The sequence below is a fragment of the Pinus tabuliformis genome, chromosome 1_1 (assembly GCF_031772625.1).
Source record: "Pinus tabuliformis cultivar Carrire ecotype Pingquan chromosome 1_1, CPIR1, whole genome shotgun sequence".
NCBI lineage: Eukaryota > Viridiplantae > Streptophyta > Pinopsida > Pinales > Pinaceae > Pinus > Pinus tabuliformis.
In genome coordinates, this window is record NC_142297.1 from 343,631,040 (window position 1) to 343,649,531 (window position 18,492).

The 18,492-nt window shown below is 37.8% G+C and overlaps 1 pseudogene; it reads right to left on the minus strand.

Moving 5' to 3' along the window:
- LOC149212988 (uncharacterized) overlaps positions 1–18,492 on the minus strand; it is a 54,903-nt pseudogene that overhangs the window by 18,946 nt on the left and 17,465 nt on the right.

Consider the following 18,492-nt stretch of genomic DNA (forward strand, 5'->3'; position numbering starts at 1 on the left):
TTAATAAAACCCTACTCAACTACATAGATTATCATCACATAGGTTTCCTTACATGTTCAATAGAGAAAATAACCAAAATATTCACCAATCGTACCTCAGAGTTAGTAATATCCCTCTAGTTTACTTCAGAGGGATTTTCTAATACCCATGAGTAAGATAAGTCATTCCATCCAACAAGTCATTATGTCCAACAATATTTAAGTTTAACTTTCCTGAGTACTCTGTGATAGTTGTTATGACATCAATCACCTACCCAGTAAATAAAATTTAGTTTCAATTCTCTGCTCAATAGGGGAGAAATCAAATTTAAGATATCCAAATGCAGCAGGTTTCTTATACTTGCCTCCTTTGGGAAGAGAGAGTCATTGCTCTCTATTAAACTCTGCTTTCTCTAGTCATCTACCTGTTCCTGTGAACCCCACAGATAAATAGATAAGAGTGATTTTAATCATATGACAGAGCTCCAGTATCCTCAATAATTCCTCTCTATTTCAATCCACTCAGGTCGATTAAATTTCAGTTTAGGGACATTATTTATTTTCTGGGATTAAACTAGTGTAAGTGCAAGTGCATTGCCCAGATCCTAAAAAAGAACAAAATGGCCATATAAAAGTAGAATTGGTTTTCAAGATGTGGAAATAGAATACCATTCTAACATATCCATCTCCTGAGAAGTTGTGCCCTGCTGTTTTAAATGATAAAAAATGCATAGCAGGTAAGGTAGAAATACTTGATGGAGAAGAATATCTATAAAAATACTGAAACGCTAAAAAGGGGGTTGCTTTGCTATCATGCATATGCTAAGATCGAGATTTCATTACACATCAATAATAAAATGGTGCATATAATATCTATCATTTTTTTTTGCCAATGTGCTCTGAACACTGTGGGAAAAGTGTGGAAATGATATGTATGGTAGAAAGTAGCTGGTGAACAAGATTGTTGTTGTGAATTGGGTCTAGGTTGGGTGGATCAGAACTGGTTTTAGCTTGACTGATGAGAAGTGGATTTAGCTTTATGGATGGAAAGTGGGTCTAGCTTGGATAATGAGTGGAGGAGAAGAATGATTTTTACCCTTCCCACCTAGATTCAATTCCCACAAGATTCAATTCCCATGAGTAAGATGTTGAACTAAATTCTTAACAAATATACCTTTATAATACCCATCCAGCTTATGCAGAATCCAGCGCACACTTAGTACCATCCTACTCAGAATGAGGATTGCCCAGCGAATTCACCGAGCAGTTTCCCAGCGAATTTACCAGTCATATGAATTTCCCTTTGTTAAAAAATGGAAAGAGCATTGTTATTTCTTGCTATTGGGATGAATGGTTTCATTATCTTTGGCAAGGGAAATTACCCTAGGGGCAGTTGGTAAAACCTTTGCTCTTGCATGAGAGAGGTACAAACTTTGAATCTTTCTCCTGGTAGGTATTGTACTATGTTAATGCAGAGATTGAGTTCACAGCTTCACATAGATCAAATGAAAGGAAACCTATAAAGAAAACTCAAAAAATGTATGGAAAAATGCTAGAGGTGCTAAACTTTTGACAATAAGTGAGGAAAGTAAGTTTGATAACATCTGCGCCTTCAGATCCTTCGAAAAAGATAAAAGGAAAATCAAATTCCAAAGTAGGTCCATGGGGTTTTGGTTCAATGGTTAACTAGGGGTGGTGAAGGCAAATCAAATTTCGAAGCAGGTCCATGGGGTCTTGGTTCAATGGTTAACCGGGAGTGATGATAATTCCCCGCCAAGGCTCAAATCACATAAATACATTGTTCAATGGGTTCTCAATGAAAGGGATCTTTCTAAAATAGTATAATACGACTACACTTCATTGCAATGGAGATCTTACTTGAATGTTGTAAGAAGTCTACACTTCATTGTAATACTACCAGATTAAGAAAGGGCATGCTTGCCAATAAAGATAAATTAAACAATGAACCACCCCAAGAAAAGAGACAGAAGCAACGTGATGAGGGAGGAGGGTAGGAAGAAGCTTACCAGAGAGGGAGGAGGGCAGGAAGAAGCTTACCAGCAAGGGAGGAGGGAAGGAAGAAGCTTACCAGTTGCAGATGTAGATTCGGAGTGACGAAACCTAGCTGCAAAAAAAACCAATGGCATGACCACAAAGATAACAAGGAAGCCCACCACAACTATTTGATGATGAAAACCCTGACCTCCCCATCCTCCATTTCTACCACACTGGTAGCCCTGCCACCCTCCATTCCACACACCTCCTCTTTTCACAGGCATCTTTAGCTCTCAACCCTAACACCACTTTTCTCCTTCCCCTCCTCCTAAACAGATATCGAGCAATGCAACCCTTACACAATCATAATCCTCTACATCAAACCCATATCATGGTTAGCAGAAATATATGAAGTCAGCAACAACCAAAAAAGCACTTAGATTTCATATATACTTTAGAGAATTTGATAGAAAAAGTTACCAAAGGCATTACGAAATGGATAGATCAACTGATTTCATGCAGTTTTGAGAAAGAAAGGGACACTGACATGGTAAAAACCTAGATGAAAATAGGCATAGGGGCCGGAAGTAGACAAATTTGAGGGTCTCTATCTCTGTTAGCCTTTTTGGTAAAAAAACCAAAACATATGATTAAGAGAAACACGTCATTTTGATTTAGATGTCAACATAGATGTTATTATTAATGGGGATCCTCACCAGTCTCGCTGACTGTTCATACACTACGACATAGGAAGAGGAAGAACAGGTAGGCATCGTTGGGTATATATGGCGCCCCTCAACTTACTAATTTAATTGAGTAGGTACCAACTTGGCATGCCTTGCTTTGAGGCATGTAAACGTAAAGGGAATACTAGGGGGTAATTTGATGCAAAGCAAGGGTGAATTATGCCTCCCTGAATGCACATCATGAGACTGTGTTTAAGATTTGTGATTCTAAAGCTATGAGATGCTAGAGTGTAAGCACAAGAGAGAAGCTAAACATATTGTGATCTAACATTTAAAATGGTGACTTATTGATCGATTTCTCATTCAGAATGAAGAGAAAAAATTTGATTATTAGGGGAGAGAAATGATGAGTGTTCTATTGAGTAAAGGAAATACATCATTTTGATTCCATGGATAGATCTTAATGGTCTGGGATGCCAGTGTTAGTAAAACCTTACCTAAATGCCTTATGACTGCCACATGGATGAGTGTTACACTTACATTATTGATGCACTAACCATAGGGAATTGGTATAATATTCATGGTTATGGATGCTTACAAAACTGGGTATTCATATACCTATGAAGTGAAAGGGAAGCAAGTACCCTTTCTTCAAGATATGAGTAAGGCTATAAGCTTTAAACCAGCCGACAGAGAAAATTTTTGTTAAAGAATACATTTTACACATATTGTGTCCATTAGTATGAACCGGTTTATAAACATAGTGTTGGATTAATGTCATAACACTTCTAGAAGTTGTTTTGATTCTCATAAAATATGTTTTATGTTGTCGTCTGCTTCGAATTTTGCACAAGAAACAGTTGGTCCTTTAACAAGACTCAAGTGGGCCAACATGGACTATAGAAGAGCTTATTAGCATTGCAAATCCTCTTCTCAAATCAGTATGTCAATTTTAAATTTAGCAGAAATTGGCAAAAAAACATATGATGTTCTAGAAGCTAAAAGAAAGACAACACAGGAATCTACAACTTCTTACCTCTATTGTTGTCATGTTTATCTTGCCCCGCCAGAATGGTATCAAAGTTAAGGTGAGGGCAAGGTGTCAGAGCTAAGGTGAGGGCAAGCCCAAGCAAGGAAGAAAGAAATCACAAGAAGTTTTCTGACAACACTGACCTCCTTCCTCTTCAAAGATCAGTCATCGTGAAGCACTAAAACTCCTACTGCGAAATTCTAGGTTGCAAATCCTAGAAAGGAAATGAGATTAAGGCCTCGTCAATCAAGCATCTCTAGGATATAGCTCTTTGTCAAATTGTTGGTCAAATGGTCTATATCTAATGCCTTCTGTCATGACTACAACCAAGAAGCTTTGGTTACTTTAGGGTCAAATCTTCTATTATGAAATCACCCTTGAATTGAATTTGGTTTGGAGATAGTGTCTCACTCAGAATTCCTTCTCTGTTGCAGGTTTATATAAAATCATATCTAAAGCTATAAAGTTCCTAGCATCTAAGCTCATATATATAATATTATTCTTGAGCTCATTGACACACCTTCGGCCTTTTATTAGGGCTTTTTCTGTCTCACAGAGAAGTATAAAAGGCTACAAAAGGTGAAGTATCCTCGGCCCTTGGACATCAATCAAGAGTGTTTGAAAAATAGTGTTCATGGTTTTCCATTGGGTAGATGCTTATTGAAGGCAAAGGATCAACCTTTGTGTGTCTCTGAGATTCTAGTATCAAAGGAAAGGGGGTTCATGACAAATAAAGATCATTACAAGGATCTTGAAATCTGAAACACAATGTTCTAAAATCTCATTTAAATAGGTATGACTTTTATTGGTGTCTAAGCTAAATACATCTCAACATTTCTTCTCATATCAACTCATTGAGGCAGTCATGACACACACGTGGGTTTAGCCTAGAGCCATCACTTTTTATATGATTTTTACTTCTTGGGTTTAAAAAACCTTTATATACTCTAATTAGTAATTTCTAGTACCCATGCTCGGTGCATGCTGCACATTATTTTTCATAGCTGCCAAATTTGCATTCCATCAGTTAAAGCTAGGATAGAATTAGTCTTAGTCAAAGAAGTCTATTTTATTTGATGGATCCAAACTAAATTTAATTTACTATGGGTTTTCCTTTCCTTTAATTTACCCTGGTTTCAATAACCATCAAATCTTCCAAAGACAGAAATTCAATAATAGAATTGGAGTCGAATAGAGATTTACCGCTGTGAGAAATGGATACAGTCGGAAGTTCTTTCCCAAGGCTTGGTGGGTCGATGGGCTCCATTTGTTTTTTTTCCCTCTTCCCCAGATTTATCAATGGCCTTTGCTATAGCAACCTCAGAGGGGTTTTTGTTGCCTGTTCTAGGGAAAATGTATGATTCTGAAGGGGATGTCCAACAACCGAAGCTTTTTCATCAGTTACTCGAGTCCAGAATTTCTAGAATAGGTCTATCAACCTCTTTCATTGCCTTGGAGGAGAAGGCGACAACCTATAGAGAGAGAGGGGAATTTTTTGGGTGACGGTGGAAAGGAAAAGCCCTATTTCAACCTTATGTGGGTCTGGGGTTCCATAGTGAAATCAAGGAGTCGCACAAGTTCCAGTTAGGTGTCCTGTTCCTTGCACAAAACCCCAACAATCCCGTGCCTCTATCAAACTGGAAGGGAAAAATAGGATACTCGTAGCAAAACGTTGGTCTCCATTGCTGAAACCTCCTCCAAAATTCAAAAATTCATGGTTTCAACAAAATTGTTGAAACCTTCTCTAGAATTAAAAAATCCAGGGTATGAACAAAATTGCATTGCCCATTGTTCTTCTTCCATTCTTGAAAGCTCCTCGAGGGTGCTCCTTGAGGGTTTGAACAAAAATGGCATCGCCCACCTCGAAATTTTATTTGGTGACTGGTACGCTGGAGACAAAATGTCTTAAATAAAGTTATTAAGTTGCCATGGTATGTTTTAACAAGCTCTTATGAAAAAAACATATATATCTTCTAATGCCTCTCAATGTCCTCCATGGGGAATTTTGATTATGATAAATTTAATAAATAAAATGAAATTTTAAGTTGAATTCATGTAGTAGTGATTCAATGGAATGGAATCATTTTTAAATGCTTCGGAAACTTTTTTTCACAATGTTTTCAGATATATTTTTTTCTAGATAGTTTCACCTTTTTCAAAGGGGGAAGAGGCGATAGTCTCTTGTAGTAGTGAATCAATTAAATGGAATCATTCTTAAACTTTTGGAAACCTTTTTCCATGATTTTTTTAAAGATTTACCCTTTTTCTAAAAAGTTTCACCACTTTCAAAGGGGCAAGAGGCGACAGTCTCTTGTTGCTATTTCACAAAAGGTGTCATGTCAGTCCTTGTCAAAGGGACTAGAGTGACACACTTCAAAATGTCACATTCTGCCATGGTTTGAGTCCAGATTTTAAGAAAGTCAGGTGGAAGGGTCTCTAAGCTTGTTTAGGTGTACAGTTAAAAATGAACATTTCATTGTCATTCTCATCTTCAAATAAAAGCTCATGGAAGAGCTCACTCTTCTCTTTTTATCAATCTGATAAATAGTTTACATATGGAAGAGGGTATATCTAGGCTACAAACATGGGCTTTAAAGTTTGGGGTGGCATGGGACAGCAATAAAAAGGTCTGTTGACAAATGTAGATCCTCCCAATCTCCCCCCCAGGAATAGGCCTCGGTGCAAAATGGCTACATAAATCTTCAAAGGAAATTTAGGATGAATATTGTGCTCGCAAGCTAGAGTTTCATGAACAAGGGATGGGAAAGGATATTGTTGGGACGTTTAAGAAGAATTTAAAGCAAGATACGTAAGCTCAGAAACCCCAAGGAGAAACCCAAGATAAACATATGAGCTCTAACCCTCGTCCTGAGTCATCCAATGCTACTTCTTCACCAAAAGTCTATTATTGGTGGTTGTGGATAAAGAAAAAAAGGAGAGGGATGCTAATTATAGGGAAGGGATAGCGAAGATGAGATATATGAGATCGATGTTTCCCCTAGACAATGCCATTTCCCCTATCCCCCAAAGTCTGGTTCCTCTTCTTAATGAAAGGCACATTACATTAAATATATAAATAATTATAAGCCATGCATTTTGACGCCCTTGTACATTCTTTTTAACTAATGAAAAATCTTCGACTTACAAACAAAAATAACACACTATACTCACACACAATACAATAAGCAAGCCCCCATCAATGTTATGCACTACTTTAAATGGGTTTAATAGCCTTGGACGGCTCTAACAATCATAGTTGAATGTATATTATGTTAACTCATTTAACCAACAAAACATGCCTTCGACAATGGTAACTAAACTTACACTCCATTTACTACAGTAAACAATCAAGTGAGGCTTCAATAATTGTAACCAAACATACAAGTCGTTGAACAAGCTAACCAACCTAACACAACTTTAATAGTGATAACCAAAATGTACATGTTACTAATCAATTGACCATTGTGTCATGCCTCTAACATGTGAAATTAAACATAAATGTTGTTGATGGGGTTGACCTATCTAACATATCTCCCACAATTGTAGTCAAACATGCATGTTGATTCGATTAACCTCCTAGATAATGTTAATCAAAAATCCATATTAATATCCAACCTAACATGTCACTAATAGTGACAATGGAATCTGCATGTCAATGGCTAAGCTAATTGACCTTTTATGTTGTTCATTGAGATGATTAACACATAGCTCACTAAGCTGACCAAGTTGACAAACCATTGGTTTTGTCATTGAACTAACATGCCTTTAATAGACACAACTAAATGTACATGATGTTACACCAGTAAACCATCATGACATGCCTTTAACAGTAGTAACAAAGTGTGCAAGTTTTGGATTGGGAAAACCAAACTAATATACCTATGATAATCATAATTGACCATACATGTTTGTTGTGATCAACCCTTCAAGTTTTCCCTTGCTTCTATACAAAATTAAGCATTCCATGCAACTCTCAAAGTAACTTTGATACATATACAAATTAAGTTTGTATTTACATGTTCGATTTGTGTTAAAGTGTTTCCTCTTTAAAGGTCACAGGATTCGATCCAATGGAAATTAAGGTATGTACACATCCATAGATTAAATAGTTAAAGCATTGAATGGAGGGCATCCCTTGTCTCACAAACAAGGGGGTCTCATATGTCAACTTGGCAGCTAACTGCATTATAACTTAATATTAAATAATACTCTTATTTTTTCAATTAATATGAATGCTTCTAATATTTAATATATTGTTAAGGAGATTACCCCTTGACTAATTAGTGAAGTGTTTAATATTGGATGAGAGAATTGTAAGGCTGAATTTTTGGCTACCACAGGTTAAGTTTGGTGTTTGTATTATGTCAATGCAAAATTAGATTTCACACCTCTCCAGGAATCAATAAAAATCATTTACACATACCAATCAAAGGCATTCAATAGATGGTTAAAGAAGTGGTTGGGAGGAGTTCACTGTCATATCCATCTAAGGGGTTCCAAACTAGAGAAACAGGGGCATGTGTTTGATTTATGGGCTAATGTTTGAAAGATTGCTATGAGGAGACGAGTTGGTGGGAGTCCTTATTATGAAAATTCCCTGCACCTCTTCGTTTATTTCTTAAGGTAGGCTTGAAATAAGTGATTATAGATATATGATACATATAATATGAAAACCACTCACAATACAACAATATTGAACATTTGCATGAGACATAACTTAATTTATTTTCAATATATTTTTGCTTTAAAAAAGGCAAGATATGCTACCATGATGTAATACAATGATTCACCAATATTGGGCACCAAACAAATGACTTGGACCACAGATGTTATGTACGATGACAATCATCCAATATAAGCTATGATTATTAGCCACTCTGACACCCCTCATTTATGGTCACCCATTGAACATTCTCATGAAATTTGAGATCATTGGACATGGTTAACATGCTTTGGTTAACACAATCTAGTATCGTGTGAGGGCCTTGCCTACAATGCAAGCTTTCTAACACCCTTTACAACAACATTGCTTCACAAAAGGCATTTGTCATTGATTCATAACTTTGTCTTTGTATGTGAGAAAGAGACTAAATGTTACTTCTCCCTTATCCAAGATAATGCTCTTGATTACAAATTGAACAATGTATCATGACATTGCCTTTCTCTCTTTGTGTGAACTTGCTCAATTAGCATCTAGATACCTTGTGAGACAAAACTCAATGTATGTATTGTATTTGGTATTGTGTCAATTATTCAATTTTTATGTCCTAATATTGTGTTAATGACCTTCCAATGCATGGTCAGTCTTGAATTAAAATTTTGACATGGAAAATCCCAATTTTATAATTTTGGTAATCAGAGGCACAATGTTGGGACAATGTGTATCCATCTTGGTGGACACTGGGGCAAATAGAATTTTTATTGATGCACAGTTGGTGGAGTGTAGAGTCATTCATAGATTAATATATATCCTGAACAACGTGGGTGAGAGAGGATTTCCATGCTTCACCTCAGTTGTCTTCTTGATTGTTGGTTCGATATGTTAAGGATATGATTGATGGGACAAATGTTGAGGATATGGCTGATGGTTTGATATTGAAGTCAAAATCCTTCCTTGACCCTTTAGCCAAAGAGGTGTCTCCTAAAGTATCTCCAATAATATCCTATGAAGAGTCATAACATTTAACCTGGAATTATGGCCCACCATGATCATCTAATAATTAATTGAAATAGCATTAAACACCAATTTAGGGATTGGGTGAATCATATGGTGGGACTATGCTAGTGGGAACCTTAAATAAATGACTTGAAAACCCCTTGATTTTCTACCTTCATGTCATTCATCTCCCAAATTTCTTGTTGGATACACAAGTCCTAGAAAACATGACAAGGAAGATGAGAGGGAGTTTACAAGGACATTAGGTTGTCCTAGAACATCATAAAGTGCATCCACATGGATGAACATGGAATGGGAATTAAGGTTATAAAGTATACTAGAGTGTTAGACAAATAGGGTGCATCAAAATATTTTTGGAGTGTCCCAAAGGGCAATATACAATTCTTATCTCCTCTAAAATACAATATACATTTATTCTGGTGATAGTAACCACAAGATTATTAGAAGTAGTGGTATAGTGTTTGGTCATCAATGAATATGTGGAAAAGAAATCTAAAGCTTTCGAATCACTGCCATAAAATAGTTCATGGGGCCGAATCAAAATTTCAAGGGACAGGTCAAGGATCTCTGGTAAAATGGGGTTAGTAGCCAAACGATACCTTTCAAATAATTTAAGGAGAGTAGGGAATATTTAGAGGAGGCAAACTCAAGAAACCATAAGCAAGAAAAGGGGGGAAGTATCTAACAAATTTGGTTAGAGTAGGCATCAAAATCCCCATCCTTGAATGAAATGGTTGTTTACATAGGGCTCATGAGAGAATATGTGATGGACAGTAGATTGGCATGGTCAGAAAATTAGAGAAGGGTTTTATCTACTAAAGGAATATGGGATGGAGGTTATGTCTAATTTCAGGGAGGCCTTTAGCTTTTTTGACAAGGATGGAGGTGGATGTATCTCAACATAGGAGCTTGGGACAGTAATGCATCCTTTGGGTCGAACCCCCAATGTATATTGGAAGTGGTACAAATGTTTTATATTCAGTAATCTAGTGCCAAACACAATAAACCACAAAAGAGTAGTTCTAATCTTCCTGTAAATGGAACATATTAAATACACCATTCCAAATTGATTTTACTTTGGAGAATCAAAGAAATAGATGATTCTGGTCATCCATCGCCTCCATACAGAGTAAACAACAACCAGGCCCACTCTATCCTTTACGACACAAATTGTCCCATGCCAAGGTGAAGCCAGAAAGATACATTTACTCGTATTCTTAGGCAGAGCAAAAATATGAAGCCAATATACATAGATGCTCTGAAGGACTGCTCGAACTAGAGTCAACTTGACTCCTAGGGCGAGCCTCTTGTGTGCCCATGATAAAAGTATATAGTGGATTTTCTCTATAATTCAGCTCCAATCCTAAATTCCATAACAATTAGGTTGGATCATAAATCTAAGATATTTAAAATCTGCATCCAATGCAGTGGAGATAACACCAAAAATATGATAAATCTCCAGTACCAATGTATCATCTACGTAAGAATAAATCATATGAGAATTAATATTATTCATAAGGAGTCAAAATACCGATCAAAAGAGGTCAATCTACCAAATAGTAACACTTCATCTACAAAAATCAAAGGAGTAACTGTAACTTCTCTACCTACACACATGCAGCCAAAATTACATTTAATCCTTGTGAATTTTGTGACTAATTCTTCAAAAATCCAATCTTTTATCCTCAACGTCTTCTTCTCGCAAAAGTTGTCATAGATATTTTGAAGTAGGCATATTGTGTAGTAAGGAATATTCTGTAATTTGCCTCCACCATCCTTGTAGAAATTATGGTGTAGAGTTGCAACTACTCATGAAGTTTTATTCAAAATCATAACACACAATCCTACTCTACTACTCTCCAGAAGTTAATTCACAATTTAGAACCAAAATTTCATACATGCAATAAGAAATAACACACATGCACACAAAATTTTTCCTAAGGAAAACAATATGCTAAAAACTCCAATGTATGTTTGCACTAATATGATCAATAGAAATGTATTGCAATTTATTTTCGCAACTAAGCACAACCTACAAGTGAATAACCTATCTCTCTGCTCACTGAGAAGCTCTAAGCCAGACTTAGTAAATTTATACCTCTGCTTGAGCCCATATTTCCTTGTGCAATTCCTTGAGAAATTAGGCCCCTATTATTTAGGAATTTTTACAAAATGGATTGCGAAATTCCCAAGGTTGATCATCTGACTGTATGCAACACTTATACACTCAAGGCTAGTCTACAGTTGATGTTACACTACCTTGGAATCTCCACCACAGCTATGGAACTCGAATTCTCCATGCATTAGATTGATTAGTTAACTAGATGATCACTGAGTTTGATTGAAGTCCCACTGCACAATTGGCCTTCCGCTAGTTCCTCAAGCAGTTGGAACTAGTTTAATTGAAAATAACTTGAGATAACTGACTTTGATTGCTACAAATTAATAATCATACATGCTTAACTGAACTATAACTCCTCCAACTCAAATTTACTGTGTAAACCAGGTGACACAAGCCATGTCACACAAGTTAACTGCATCCAAGCTGTCCGTTGATGTGGAAATTCAATTTTTCTCAATTTAATCAAGGAAAAATCAAATTGAGAATTTCTTGCTACATTTTTTAAGACTCCCTCTCTGCAAGAAAGGGATTATCAACCACCCCTATCATGCACCTAAGGAATTCGAACTTCCCTCTTGACAAAGATTTTTTCAAAATGTCAACATCTTACTCCTCTATCAGAATGGATTGTAGCAACATCATCTGCCTCTAGACACAGTCTCGTAAATGTTGGTATTGGATATCTATATTCTTGGATTGATCATGAAATATAAGATTCTCAGAGAGATTGATGCAACTCTGATTATCACAATTGGATCTATCATCTGACCAAATAGTCCAGCAAGTATCTTTCTCATCCATATCGCCTCACATGTTTCTTGACTTGTAGCCATGTATTATGCTTCTGTCTAGCTAAGCACCACAGATCTTTGCTTCCTGTCATACCAAGAAACAACTACAAACCCAACACTAAAAATTACACTTGATGTACTCTTTCATTCTAATGGACTTCGTGCCCAACCTGCATCTGTGAAGTCGCACAACTTCACTCCCTCTGCTCGTCTATACCATAGCCCTGTTAGGATATTTCGACACATAGGATATAGTTAAGTTCAACTTGGTCTAGTTTAGAGTTAGGTATAGAGTTAGGTAAAGTGTGTTTCTTTACCGTTGTACATATTGTAACTTACAATCCGACGGTCATGATATGTAGTGATCCGACGGTTCATTCTCTTCTCGGTATTACCGACACTTGATCCGTGGCTTGACACCCGATTGGTCCATGAGTTCTATTTAAAGCGCATGGAGGGTCATTGTTCGGGTAATCCGTGCATGAGAGAAGCTTATGTAAATTTTCATTCTTTGATTAATAAATTGCCTGTAGTACCCACGTTGGGACAGGCCGTGGACTGTTTCCCTCCTTGCACTCTGAGGGTTTTAACCACGTCAAAAATACTGGTGTATTGATTTGAGATCTGGTTGTGAGCGGTGTCCTTTTGGTGTTCTTTCTGAGGAACTTACCCTGTAAATTCCTACATGGTATCGGAGCTATTTGAGGGTCGCGTCCGTTGGTGATCCAAATCTGAAGCCGGTAGAACTGCATGCGGCTATCGTTTCCTAGATCTGTTGTTTCTGACTGCTTTCGGGCCGAGAGGACTGCTCTGTTGCGTTCGGAGCATCTGTTCCAGTGAGGAACCCCTTTCGTTTCACGCGAAAAGGTTTCCGGTAGCCCTAGATGCGTCATTTTTCAGATCGGGAGGTATACAGTGTTTTTTGCAGTTTACTGTTACTTTCTCTCTGCTTATTTCGGTTTCGGTTTATTTAGCCTTTTTTTTAACCGGATCTATACCTTTCATTTCTATGTATGCTCTTTGCCCTGCGACTCTGTGCGATATGGGCAAATCAGAAATAGAAAGGAAGGATTTTTCTCATGCGTATGCTCTTTTCCCTGCACCCTAGTGTGATCTCGGAAAATCAGAAACATTGAGAAAAATATTTAGTTTTTCGGCTAAAGCTAACTTTGAGATTTTTTTTAAAATTTCTAGTTTTTTGGCTAAAGCTAACTTCGAGCCGCAAGGTTCGTTTTTCTTTGCATATTCGTGTTGGGTTTTGTGTTTTGTGTTTTGTAGGGAAAAAGAGCTTTCTCAAGGCAAGCACGCAAACCAAGCCCCCCCCCCCTCTCTCTCTCTCTCTCTCTCTCTCTCTCTCAAATTTTTTGTATAGATCAATTGGTTCAAAGCTATTTTAAGAGAGTAGAGGTCTTGGGTTCAAGTCTCCATTTTGTGGGGGCGGATTTTTTTCATTCCTGCACATTCGCGCACTTTGCTGGCAACGTCAACAATTTTTTTTTCAAAAAACCATAACTTCCTCATCCGGAAGCCTTTTTGTGTTTTGTGTTTTGTAGGGAAAAAGAGCTTTCTCAAGGCAAGCACGCAAACCAAGGCTCCCCCCCCTCTCTCTCTCTCTCTCAAATTTTTTGTATAGATTAATTGGTTCAAAGCTATTTTAAGAGAGTAGAGGTCTTGGGTTCAAGTCTCCATTTTGTGGGGGCGGAGTTTTTTCATTCCCGCACATTCGCGCACTTTTCCGGCAACGTCAACAATTATTTTTTCAAAAAGCCATAACTTCTTCATCCGGAAGCCTTTTTCAGAGCTGTTTTTTTTAAAACCGCCTATTTTTTCGAGATCTATCCATTGGAACACTTACTTTCAGCATCTTCAGCTTCAGTTTAAAAAAAAAATGGAAAGTCCATGCCAAGTCATTCTTGACAGCACTAACTACTTCCAATGGGTAGCCTACATGGAAGATTTACTTAGAAGTAAAGGTCTCTTCAGAATAGCCACAGGCCAAGAGACGAAACCAAAAGATGAAGACAAGGCTACTAAATGGGAAAATAGACAAAATCAAGCACGTGGTTTGATAGGGATGTATATTTCTCCTGATCTTAGATTCCACATTGCAGAAATTGAAACTCCTCTTGAAGCATTAGAAAAACTCGCTAAAGTTTTTGGGATTAAAAATGAAATTAGAGCCCATCAACTTGAAAATGAGTTGCTTACTTTGGATCCTAATAATTTTTCTTGCATTGAAGATTTCTTGTCCAAATTCAAGACCCTTAGATATCTCTTGGAAGGTGTTAAAGTTAAGAAAGAAGATGGTAACCTTATTTATTCCATCCTTACTAAATTGGGACCAGCCTACTCTGTATTTGTTTCCACCTTCCATTCTACAAGGGAAGCTTTCATTTGTCAAGGAAAAGACTACAAGGCCCCTTCCTTTGACTCCTTTTGTGATTCCTTAATAAGAGAACAAGAAAAACTCTTACACCTTGGTCTTCTTAATCTTGGAAACTCTTCCACGAAAGCATTAGCCGCCCAGCAGCAACCAAATTCAAAGAATCCTAAGAAGTCATATCCTCAAAAGAATGGTCCTAAACCAACTCAGCCTCAAAATGAAAGATCATTTCAGCAAAATGATAAGACCAATAAAAACAAATGGAAGAAGACTGATAGACATTGTAACTTTTGTAATCGAGATGGCCACTTAGAATCTAAATGCTTTAAGAAGATGGAAGCCTTGGAAGCCGCAATGAAGAAACATAACATCCATGTGGACCCTACTTCAACTTCAACTTCCGGAATGGCACTTTCTGCATGTCGTTGTCAATCATCTCAGTCTGGTTATGCATTAAATGTATCTTCTTCTTCTTCTCATTCTCATGAGTGGCTCATTGATTCTGGAGCCTCTTATCACATGGCCAAAAACCAAGCAATGTTTTCTTCTTTAAATGATTGTAACACCAAAAATATATATGTTGGTGATGATAGATCTCTTAATGTTGTAGGGACTGGAACTGTTCATCTAGACAATGGTCAGTTTAATGATGTATTATGTGTTCCAACCTTATCCTGCAACCTTCTATCTGTCTATCAGATAACTCATTCAGGTGAAGGTAAAATTGTTGAATTTTCACCTCATGATGTTGTAATCAAGAATCTAAAAGATCCTAAACAGATTCTAGCTACTGGTCTTGCTGATGATTCCACAAGGTTGTATAAGTTTCACAACTTTGGGTCATCTAATATTCCCTCAGTATTTGTTGCTCATAATGATGAAGTGAGCAAACTTTGGCATGAGCGATTTGGTCACTTAAACTATCGCTCCCTTCAGCAGCTATGTAAAGAAAATATGGTGACAGGACTTCCTATGGTATCTTGCAGAGATGGTGTTTGTTCCGGATGTGTACTCGGAAAACATCATATGGACAGTTTTGACAAACATGCCTCTTGGCATGCCTCAGCCCCTTTACAGCTTGTGCACAGTGATTTATGTGGTCCTCTTCCTGTTGCTTCATTCTCTGGCTGCAAGTACTTCTTAACTTTCATTGATGATTTCTTCAGACGCACTTGGGTATACTTCTTAAAACTCAAGAGCGAAGTATTTAACACATTTTTGGGCTTCAAAGCCTTTGTTGAAAAACAATCTGGACATCAAATTCTTAAGCTAAGAACTGATAATGGTGGAGAATATGTTAAAAACACATTCATCAACTTTTGCACCGAAAATGGAATTCAAATGCAACATACTGTTCCATACACTCCACAACAAAATGGTGTAGCTGAAAGGAAAAATCGCACCTTAAAGGAAATGGCTAATTGTATGCTGCAATCTAAAGGACTCAGTCTTAGTTTTTGGGCCGAAGCAATTAATTGTGCAAATTATATAATCAATCGCACTCCTACTAAGGTTCTAGAGAATATCACTCCAGAAGAAGCTTGGAGTTCCATTAAACCAGATGTAAGTCACTTTCGTGTGTTTGGAAGTGAAGCATGGGCCCATATTCCAGATGAAAAGCATAAAGCTTTAGAACCTAAGAGTGAGAAATGTACTTTTTTTGGATATTCTGAAGATGTAAAAGGTTATAGACTTATTCCATTTAAGTCCAAAAATGTTATCATTAGAAGAGATGTAAAATTTGATGAAAATAAATCGGCCTGCGAGCCTAGTCCGGCGGATGTGCCACCTCTTCCTATCTCTTCTACTTTTGAAAACATTTCTTCTTCATATGATGAAAGTGAGGATGATAATCCTCCCCCACCTTCTCAGGATCCTCAACTTCCAAGATGGGTCCGTGCTACTCGGGATGCAGCAGGTGATCTTGCCGGTGATCCTACAGATCAGCGACGTACACGTTCTCAGTTTGAAAGAGCCTCTTCTTTACTGGCTCAAGCTCCAGTAAATCATGATCCTGACACTTTTGCAGAAGCTTCAGGCCATCCACATTGGGAAGCAGCTATGAATGAAGAATATCATTCATTGATGACAAATGATACATGGGATCTTGTTCCTCTACCAAAGGGACGCAAACTTGTTAGATGTAAATGGGTTTACAGAACCAAGTATGGACCAGATGGGAAAGTTGATAAACATAAAGCTCGTCTCGTTGCTAAGGGCTTTTCACAGGTTGAAGGCATTGACTACACTGAAACCTTCTCCCCTGTTGCCAAAATGAACTCTATCCGCCTTGTTCTTTCCCTTGCTGCCTCTTTAAAATGGGAAGTCCATCAGATGGATGTTAAATCTGCCTTCTTGCATGGGGACTTGCAGGAAGAAATCTATATGGAACAACCCATTGGCTTCATACAAACAGACTCCAGCCTTGTTTGTCAACTTAAGAAATCCCTTTATGGCCTCAAGCAAGCTCCTCGGGCTTGGTATGCCAAAATGGATAGCTTTCTTTTAGAATCTGGCTTTTCTAGGTGTCATTCTGACAATACTGTCTACACCAAGAAAGTGGGCAACTCTCTTATCATCCTTGTTCTTTATGTTGATGATCTTATTCTTACTGGTAGTGATCCCAACCTTATAAACCATGTGAAGTCCAGCCTTAAAAAGAAATTTGAAATGACAGACTTAGGACACTTACACTATTTTCTCGGTCTTCAAGTCTTGCAATCCAAGGAGGGTATTTTCCTTTCCCAGTCCAAATATGCTTGTGATATTCTTCGTCATTTTCACATGGAAGACTGTAAGCCAGCCCCTTCTCCCTTTCAGTCTGGAGTCAAACTTTCAGTCTCTTGTACTTCTCCTGAAGTTGATGCTACCTTATACCGTCAACTTGTAGGAAAACTCTTATATTTAACCCATACTCGTCCTGATCTTTCCTTTGTTGTTGGCCTTGTTGCTCGTTTTATGCAAAACCCCCATGAAAGTCATTGGAAAGCAGCTAAAAGAATACTTCGTTATGTTCGAGGTACAGTACAGTTTGGGATTCATTACAGTGCCAAAGCAGCTCCTCTGTTAGTTGGTTTCACTGATTCTGATTGGGCTGGTGACCCTGATGATCGGAAGTCTACTGCCGGTTATGTCTTCACTCTTGGTTCAGGACCTATTACATGGGCTTGTAAGAAACAGGCTGCCATTTCTCTTTCGTCAGCAGAAGCAGAGTATCGTGGTGCCGTGGAAGCTAGTAAGGAAGCCTTGTGGCTTCGTCAGATCCTATCAGAGTTTGGCTTTGAGCAGCAGCATCCAACCACACTTTGGTGTGATAATCAAAGTGCCATTCAGCTATGCAAAGATCCAGTCCAGCATCAGCGCAGCAAACACATCGAACTACACATGCACTTCATCAGAAAGCTCATTCATCACCATTTTCTTGAAGTGCAATATTGTCCAACAGATGATCAGGTTGCAGACATCTTCACAAAGGCTCTCACAGAGGCGAAGTTCACTAAACTTCGATATATGCTTGGAGTTCAGGAAGTTGTCACTAAGGGGGGATAGGCTCTAGTGCCTCCTTCCTTCTCCTATTGTCTCATATTTGTAAATCCTTCAATCCTATCCCAAGTTGTTCTTAAGGGGGGATGTTAGGATATTCCGACACATAGGATATAGTTAAGTTCAACTTGGTCTAGTTTAGAGTTAGGTATAGAGTTAGGTAAAGTGTGTTTCTTTACCGTTGTACATATTGTAACTTACAATCTGATGGTCACGATATGTAGTGATCCGACGGTTCATTCTCTTCTCGGTATTACCGACACTTGATCCGTGGCTTGACACCCGAT